The sequence below is a fragment of the Lagopus leucura genome, unplaced genomic scaffold (genome assembly GCF_019238085.1).
Source record: "Lagopus leucura isolate 7727_CA_CO unplaced genomic scaffold, USGS_WTPT01 Super-Scaffold_100012, whole genome shotgun sequence".
Lineage (NCBI taxonomy): Eukaryota > Metazoa > Chordata > Aves > Galliformes > Phasianidae > Lagopus > Lagopus leucura.
In genome coordinates this window covers 6,628,373-6,636,774 of record NW_024962267.1, presented here as the reverse complement: position 1 = coordinate 6,636,774, position 8,402 = coordinate 6,628,373, and the positions used below count along the sequence as shown (strand labels likewise).

At 40.2% G+C, this 8,402-nt stretch overlaps 1 protein-coding gene across 3 annotated transcripts in view; it reads right to left on the bottom strand.

Annotated features, from left to right (window-relative positions):
* Positions 1–1,296: 1,296 nt before the first annotated feature.
* OSBPL6 (oxysterol binding protein like 6) overlaps positions 1,297–8,402 on the bottom strand; it is a 93,656-nt gene continuing 86,550 nt past the window's right edge. For all 3 annotated transcript variants that reach the window (XM_042875043.1, XM_042875044.1, XM_042875045.1), the window contains 5 exons: positions 7,748–7,825; positions 6,921–7,107; positions 4,901–6,016; positions 2,885–3,052; positions 1,297–1,334 (listed from right to left, as the gene is read on the bottom strand). The gene's annotated coding sequence lies outside the window, so the exon portion shown is untranslated. The remainder of the gene's footprint in view (positions 1,335–2,884; positions 3,053–4,900; positions 6,017–6,920; positions 7,108–7,747; positions 7,826–8,402) is intronic.

The window sequence follows — 8,402 nt, the reverse complement described above, 5'->3', positions numbered from 1 at the left end:
ATTACAACATTAGAAATGATAATAACAAAAAGCTCTGCCTCAAGTGTAACTTCCAGATCCAAAGCCCATGTTTTTCTTTGCAGTATTCTTCCAAACAAATTACTTGGAAAAAAAAAAAAAAAGCTACCAATTTTTATTTAGTTATTTATTTTCAATCAAACCATATTTTACTTGGAAAATACTCAACAGCATCTGAACTGCCCTGCTTCTAGGAGTATTGCTGAAAACCTTTCTCAAAGACCTCCAGCTAAGCTCTCTAGTTCTGCATAATTAATAATGCATTACCAGTGTAAACTGATAGGGAAATGCTTGTCCTTTCCACTGCAGTTTAATGCCACTGTCTGAAAATCAAAATTACAATCTTAGAATGAGAAGACCGCAGTTTCTGTGATCCTCAGCTTCCTGCCAGAAGTGACCGACATGTCGCTGCTTATTGCAGCCTTATTGCAGCCACATCTTGGCCTGTTTTGCCAGCAGCTGCAGGCAGAGCACTTCAGTCTCAGCTTTGTGGCAGCAGCAGTCCCGCTGCAGCAGTGTTTCCTTTCAGCAGCAGCTGCACAGCAGAACTCAAGCTCAGCCCAGCAGTCAGTGGCATGAGGTTCAGTGGTACCATCTCAGCCAAGTAAGGCTGAGGGCTATAGTTAACTTTCGGGACATCATTTTCTCCTCTCTTGGACTCCTCCACTTGCAGGCTCTACAGAGGGACTCTGACAGGCTGGATTGATGGGCTGAGACGAATGGGATGAAGTTCAGTAAGACCAAGTGCCCAGTCCTGCACTTTGGCCACAACAACCCATGTAATGGTGCAGGCTGGGGGCAGAGTGGCTGGAAAGCTGTGTGGAGGAAAAGGATCTGTGGGGTGTTGGTCAGTGCTTGGCTGAACACGAGCTGACAGTGTGCCCACGTGGCCAAGAAAGCCAGTGTCATCCTGGCTTGTGTCAGAAATAGCACAACCAGCAGCAGGAGGAAGGTGATCATCCCCCTGTACTCAGCTCTGGTGAGACCGCACCTTGAAGTGCTGTATTCAGTTTTCTACCCCTCACTACAGGAAAAGTGAGGCCCTGGAGTGCATCCAGAGAAGTGCAACGAAGCTGGTAAGGGGTCTGGAGCACAAGCCTTATGGGGGGCCTGCTGAGAGAGCTGGGATTGTTCAGTTTGGAGAAGAGGAGGCTCAAGAGTGACCTTATAGCTCTTTACTACCTGAAAGGAGGTTGTGGCAAGGTAGGGGTCAGCTTCTTCTCCCAGGTAATGGTGATAGGAAGAGAGGGAACGGCCTCAAGTTGCACCAGAGAACTTGAAAAATGTCTTCTAGAGAGATGGTGGAGTCAGCATCCCTGGAAATGTTTGAGAATCATGTAGATGTACTTAGGCTGAGCAGCAGCATTTTGCTCCAATTTCTCGGCACCCTCTAGAGCAAACAAGTCCCTATCATTCATATGCCACTCCACTAACAACAAAGAACAAACTCTGTGCTTATTTACTCAATCAAAACACATTAACAAAACTTGAAAGGCTATAAAGAGAAAAAATTCTAAGAAAATTCTAAAATTAAAATTGCCTGTTCCAATCCGATTTAGATTGATCTCATATCTTATAATAACTGCTCAACAGGACAATATTTCTTCTACAGGTTATTAATCTCAGCTAGCACTGTTTATTCAACATGCATTTTTATGTCTCTCACTTAGTGTGTGGCAACAGACCATACTCAGTATGATCCAACACTAATCCTGCAAAGAGCAGTTTTGCTGGATATGCTTGCATGGTACTCACCTTCCTTGTATTATTTTCATGCTACAGGTCAGAGAACTATGTTAGCTTTGCCATTTCAGAAAACGTTTACTAACTTTGCATGTCTAAGTGAAAACTAAGTTAAACTCTGGCAATGCTTCCCTCAAGAGAGTTAAGCCCACATCACTTTCATCACCAATTTCTTGGCATAGAAACAGGTGCAATTACTTAGCAGAACTCCTTAAGTACCTTTGAGCTATGTTACATATACCCACAGATCTTAAAAAAGAAAAAAAACAACTGGTGTAAATATTCAACATCTAAAAGCCAGTAAAATAAAATATTAGTGAAAAAATTCTTGGCAAATTTCAAAACTTCCCAGCAGATGGCATAAGCATTTCCCTAAAAATTGAGGGTCTCAGCAACACAGATCCTGTTACATTACCGAGGTAACAAAAATGACATCTATTGAAACCAACCATGGCCCTTGTTACATGAATTTATCATTTTATACTACATACCTATTTCTAAGCTTTAAAAGCTGCATTCATTCAAAGTGAACAGAGACTAGTTAATATCTAAAAATGGTTGAATTTCTGTTTTAACAAAAAAAATATTTTTTAAATTGTTGAATTTTATGTGAAGTCACATAAATGCATGGAACTGAAAATGTTATTATTTTCTGGGCCGTTTTACTTAATTAGCTTTATTGAACTTAATAAATACACTCCTGGATTATTGTGTTTTTCTTCCTAGAGATGGCTGAAGCTGCTAGAGTCTCACAGAGAGAAGAGGAGCCTCACGCAAAGAAAAAAGTATCTAAATAGGTGAAGAAAAAACTGTCTTAGTACCCAGCACTGGCACTAGAGAAACCCAGCAGGAAGGCTGGGCTTCCTTATGGGAACAAGAGTGCTGTCTATAATACCTCTATAGTTTGTAGATAAGTGGTGAAACAACATTTAAACATAACTATTATATATATGTATCAAGGAGCTCATGCTTATATCATGATATTATTGGCCACAGATGTACTTCTACTTCATAATCTAGTGGCTTTCCTATCGATTTAGATGCACAGGAGAGTGGTCCATGTAACATCAACACTCTGTAGTCTAAAAGTGGTTAAGCTTAGATTTGTTCTGTTTAAACTCACCCTGACAGTGGCTGAAGACTCTTAACAGTTCTGCTCTGCATTCTCATCAAGCTTGGTAAATTGTTAACATTCTTCCCACTTCATTGTGCTGGCTCTCCATTTTCTCTTATGGACAAATATTTTCTCTCTCTTCTTGAAGTGCTTTTATCCAAGCTGCCGTATGACACTCTGTAAGTAGAAGAGTTGTCCTCCTTGTTAGATGGGACTACTAGGCACTTAGTTCATGTCCTGGTCAGAAGAAGAACATGCTGTAATTTTGTTTTCTGCAAAGCTGACAGCTGCTCTAGGCACAGTTCCACAGGACTGCAGTGAGCATTCTGCTGCTCCTCTTGGATTTCCTATCCCTATGGGAATGCCCTTAAAGCAGTCGTGTAATGCACGATTCCATCTCTTTTGCTGTTCTAAGCACTTGTAGCATTGCTTGATTACTTTTTTTGCAAAGTGGAGCCTGTCTAGCAATTCTGTTGTATAAGCAAAAAAAAGTTTAATGCTGTGTCTCCGGAGCCCAGAGCTGATGCTGTGCCGAACTCTGATCCAGCAGTTTGCTGGACACTGCTGTCTCTTGATGTTATGCTCATAGAGACTGCTGCTCAGGGAACTGCCCGCACCATTTCAGGAAGAAGAGTGAGTTGAAAGCTTTCAGCAGATAACTGCATGTTGGATTTCTTTATTATCTAGTTTGAATGTGGTGAGACTTTAAATCAGTTCACAAATGCTGTTTCAGTTATGCAGTATAGTGGAACAATTAAATTAGCTATGGCAGTATTTTAATTTTGTGTAGACTATTAAGCTCTCAGTTTGGTAAAACAGTAAAAAACCATAGTCACTGCTTGTGTATCTGAAACTTAATTAGTTCATTATGGGGACCTCTCTAGGCAGCATGATAAATTGACCATATCAAAGTTACAGAGCTCAGAAATTGAAGGCTGCAACTCTTAGGAAGCCTAGTCCTGAAATGTTTTAAATCCCCACATTTACAGTATGATTTACGTGTGGTGTCAGATCCTTTCGAATATTCCACAACAATCTATATTCCCAGGGGCAAAAAAAAAAATAAATTACTGAGAGGCCTAGAAATAGGCTTAGAAATAGATTTTAATAGACTGTCATGTGCTATGTGTATGGGACCTTTGTGTGTGAATGGTTTCTATACCAGCTAGAAAGGTTCTGAAACGAAAAACTACTTTTCAGATGTACAGCCCAGGTACTCTCTGAGAGCCTCCTTCTATGCTGTGTCACAGAACAGACTGCAGTAACGCACATTCATCGTCCATGCTGCAGTGCACACAGGATGAGTTCTCCTGCCAGGAGGGGCTGTACTGCAGCATGGCACTCGCCCAGCAATCAGTGCATTGAAGCTGACCTTTCCGTAAGCATTACATCAATGAGAGGCTGCAAGATGTGACGTTCAACTTACTTTCATATGGCTTCTGGTTGACCTCATCCCTCATTCACCTTTACACAAGCAGCTTCTGTTGACTGGATGGGAACACGCTGCATAGCTCTGGGTACCTCTTCACTGCCCTCCCATGAGAGCTGTGTTAGTGACGAGGAGGTAACATAGGGATCAGGGGGTGTATGTTCTGCTAGCAGTTCTGTCAGCTCACAGACTCACCCTCAGATCTGGATGCGAAAGCTACTTGAGCTGTGCTTCAAGCATACATATTTCAATAATACCATATTAAATGACCACTGCTGGTTGAAGCGTACAATATATCCCAACTTCTGCTTATCTCTAATTACCCTGATTTTATTGGCAATATTTGAATGGGCAGATGGCTGTGCTAGCTGCAAAGCATTTATTAGTGAGAAATGCAAAAGCAGTACTCCAGGGAGAGATTTGCTGAGAAAGCATGTTTGCATTTAAACCCATTAACTAAGAGGAGAGGCCACATCTTTCATTACATAAACAATACTGCATACAATGAGGCCCACTTTCATCATCCAAAATCATTAGGTTAGTGATGACAAATCTCTTAGAAACAGATTTCCCAGCATGATTTAATGCAGGCTTACCACTGCCTTTCCTTTGAGGGATGCTGCTCCATGGGTTAAACCTTTCAGCCAGCATCTGTGGGTGGGCACACTGCATTGGAGGACATCTCTGTGGCCTTGAAACTCAACCTCCGTGAGGACGTAGAACTGTAGCTGTGGTGTCACAACATTCAAAGAAAAACTACAAACCAAAGGATTTCCATGCTGTGATACAATTCAAACTAACTGTGCTTGTCTGCCAGATGGGCACCGGGGCAGTTAGCTCTCCACAACATTCCCTTCAGCACAGACATTGTGCTTCTTGTTATGCTTTCATCTCAGCAGCATTTATTTTTAGCATTGCTGCTGGCTGCACTGTGATTAACATCACTCCATGAAAGCCACTATATGCGGCTTTGGTAAGACATCATTTTCTCAAGTAGGATCCTGTAAAAACTAACTGGTACTGTAAAGTACTCTTAGATCTTTACATGGAGAGTATTTACGAACAGGTTAAATGATGTAGGTGTTTGTACGGCATGCAAGAATTCAGCATCCTCTTTCATAGCTACACCTGCTCTTACTTAGGTTGTTTCTTTTCATGCTACAAAAACACTTCCTCATCCAGTCTCTTTTTTTTTTTGTTCCCCCACATGTAGATGAGAGGATACCTGAGCAGTTTACAGATACTAAGCATTTACAGACAGATGACATAAAAAAAACCTCTTTACCACCAAACATAAGAAGCAGCCTAACTAATACTGTTGTACTGGGCTGGCTGATCAGCATTTAAGTGAAATGAGTTCCTGAAGTAGAACTGATTTGGTGTGTCCTTGTGTTGTCAGTGCAGTTTCTTTGACTAAGTGAAACGCCTCAGAAATACTGTACATAAAAGAAAATCCATACCTTAAATTTTATCAGAAACATCAACAAAAAACAACTGGAAGACAACTGAGATGTCCTTACCAGAATTTGCCATCCACTTACGGTCCAAGAAAAGGTCACTTTTTGAAAACGTTTCAGAGCAGAAAACTTGCTCAAGAATACTAAGGTAGTTGCAACATTTGAGCTACTAGTTAGTCTCATTTCTGCCCTGAGGGAGGAAATACACCCATGGCAGCCGGCATAGAGAAAAGAAACTAAGTATTTGATTTTGCTCTGGGTGTTTTCCATGCAAAAAAAAAAAAAAAAAAAAAAAAAAAAGATAGGTCAGGCATTAATTAAAAACAGGTAAAAATGTCTTCACACCACATTCATGCCTGTAACATACTTTAACCCATACTGTATTAACTTGCCCTTAATTCTTGTTATATTTACCCTTAATAAAAAGCATGGGACATAGATACGTGCCACAGAACCCAATCTCTCTCTTGACTACTCAGCCTAACGGTTATATAACACAATATTTTCTGACCTTGCATAAAATTAGACACACCACCCAGTATAAATAAACTACAGGATACGTTCTCAGCTAGCCCACAGTATTTCATTGGTTTTGAACGATACTTTACTAAATAAGATTGAAAGAAAAAAGATAATGATTACTTAATAGGAAAAATATTTTTACATACGCAGTGCAAAAACAGTCATTATTACATACTTATGGTTTTTAACATTTAGAAAGTCTTAAATACGTAATCTAACAGTGACTTGGAGAACCATGAGTCTTGATATGTTGTTTGGGCAAAAATGCTGTGCATCATTCCCTCAGAACAGATTTTGTAGCAGCAGTGCTGCTGGGAGCAGCTTTCTGTGGGCAACTCTTCAGCTGAGTCAGGCTGAAATCCTGTCGATAACTTCCTACACTGTCTCCCTTCACCACATCACCACGCCTACGTGTTTGTGGTGAAGGACTATCATCTGTCTCTTGATCAGATTAAATTTAAGTATAAAGTTAACTTCCATGCTCAAGGAATAGTTTTTCTGCCCAGTTAGATGCAAAGAAGAGAGAAGCAGACTGGCAGTGCTGACTCAGCCCTCTTGAGCTCTCCTTTCTTCTCAAAGGTTTCTTGTTTGTTTAACCAATTAAATAACAACGTGCAACTTTTCACATTTCACTTACAGCACTTTTGCTGAGCAAGTCACTGAAGAGAGGCTGGCTTGGCAAGGTATTCAGCAACAAAACACAGATCCCATCCACAGAAATGTGAAATCTGAACTATTCTTCTAAAAGAATCCTATAACTGAATTAGCTCTGGGTGCAACCAGGCTCAGAACATGTAAGGTTTGGATGACATCAGTTATACATTCTAGTGACAAGAAAAAAAAAAAAAAAACCTCATTAAAAAAATCTTTTCCCTTCTTTGCTGCTTCCAGGCAGGCAGCCTACCAGAATGCTTCAACACTTGCTCTCAGGAAACAACAAAAAAACCTTAGCTTCTCCTCCAAAACAAATAGCTGCTTTCAAAATGAAACGTAATTGATCTAAGGGCTGAACAACAGACAGGAACACATAATGAAAAATCTCACACAGTACTGTTTTTTCCAAGGAGATGCCAGAATGGGTAGGTGTCTAGTAACTTCTTTTCTCTCCTTTATTTCCACACCTCTTTTTTCAATTCTATTAGAGAACACCACGAACCCATTTACTCTACTCCCTCTCACACAACTTGAGAAACATACTTCGAGCTCCCTTTAATCACAAGGTGCAAGCTGACAAGACAAAAGTCATAGGGCTCTTACCAGCTGTAGCATAAAGATAAAACTGGGAACTGACAAACGGAAAATTATCTTCTTGGAGACTGCGGTTGGTAACCCTTGCCAGATTTAAAGGAACAGAGTTATGTGGCACAAACTTCTTCAGTGCTATTGATGCTGCTGCCACCTGCCTCTGCAAAATCAACCTGCACAACATATATTCAGGATTGTTACAATTAATAGTTTGCTTACCTGCTTACAAACAAGTCATTTGAAAGTCGTACTCCAAGGTGTTTCTTATGTCAATAATCAGAACGCAGATCACAGCAGCTTAAACAGTGTACATTGAGATTTATTAGAACAAGCACTAATAGCAGCAGTGTACAGAGTGATGGAGACAATGTACTGTATGCATTGAACAATAATAATTATACAATTGCACTTCTTCAGAGATCTGTTAGAAAATGCTTTTCAGTAAACAGTTTCCCAAATCTAGCATTGTTTGGATTTGCCTCTGAGGAAAAAAATACAAAAAATACGCTTTTTTTGGTAAGGCATTAGCAACATTCATTGGCAGGCTAAACAAGTCATTTGTACATGCATTATCCAATTACAATGCAACAGGTAAAAGAGCATCATGTTTCCTCAAAATCTAGAAATGCGTGTGTGTCTTGGACATGATATCCTGGTAAACCCGGTTCAGATGGAGGAAACAGATGACATCTTTTGTTACATTTTAGAGCACAACATAAACTACAGCATAGCCAAGTTCACTTTTATTTCCTACCAGAAGCTGTAGGACTTTCCTCAGTTGGAGTTGATATCATGGGTATTGTCTATACCACGTAAACCACTGGAGTGAACTCCCAATTAAATTCTCTTGTTTACTATTGTACCATCATCCCTT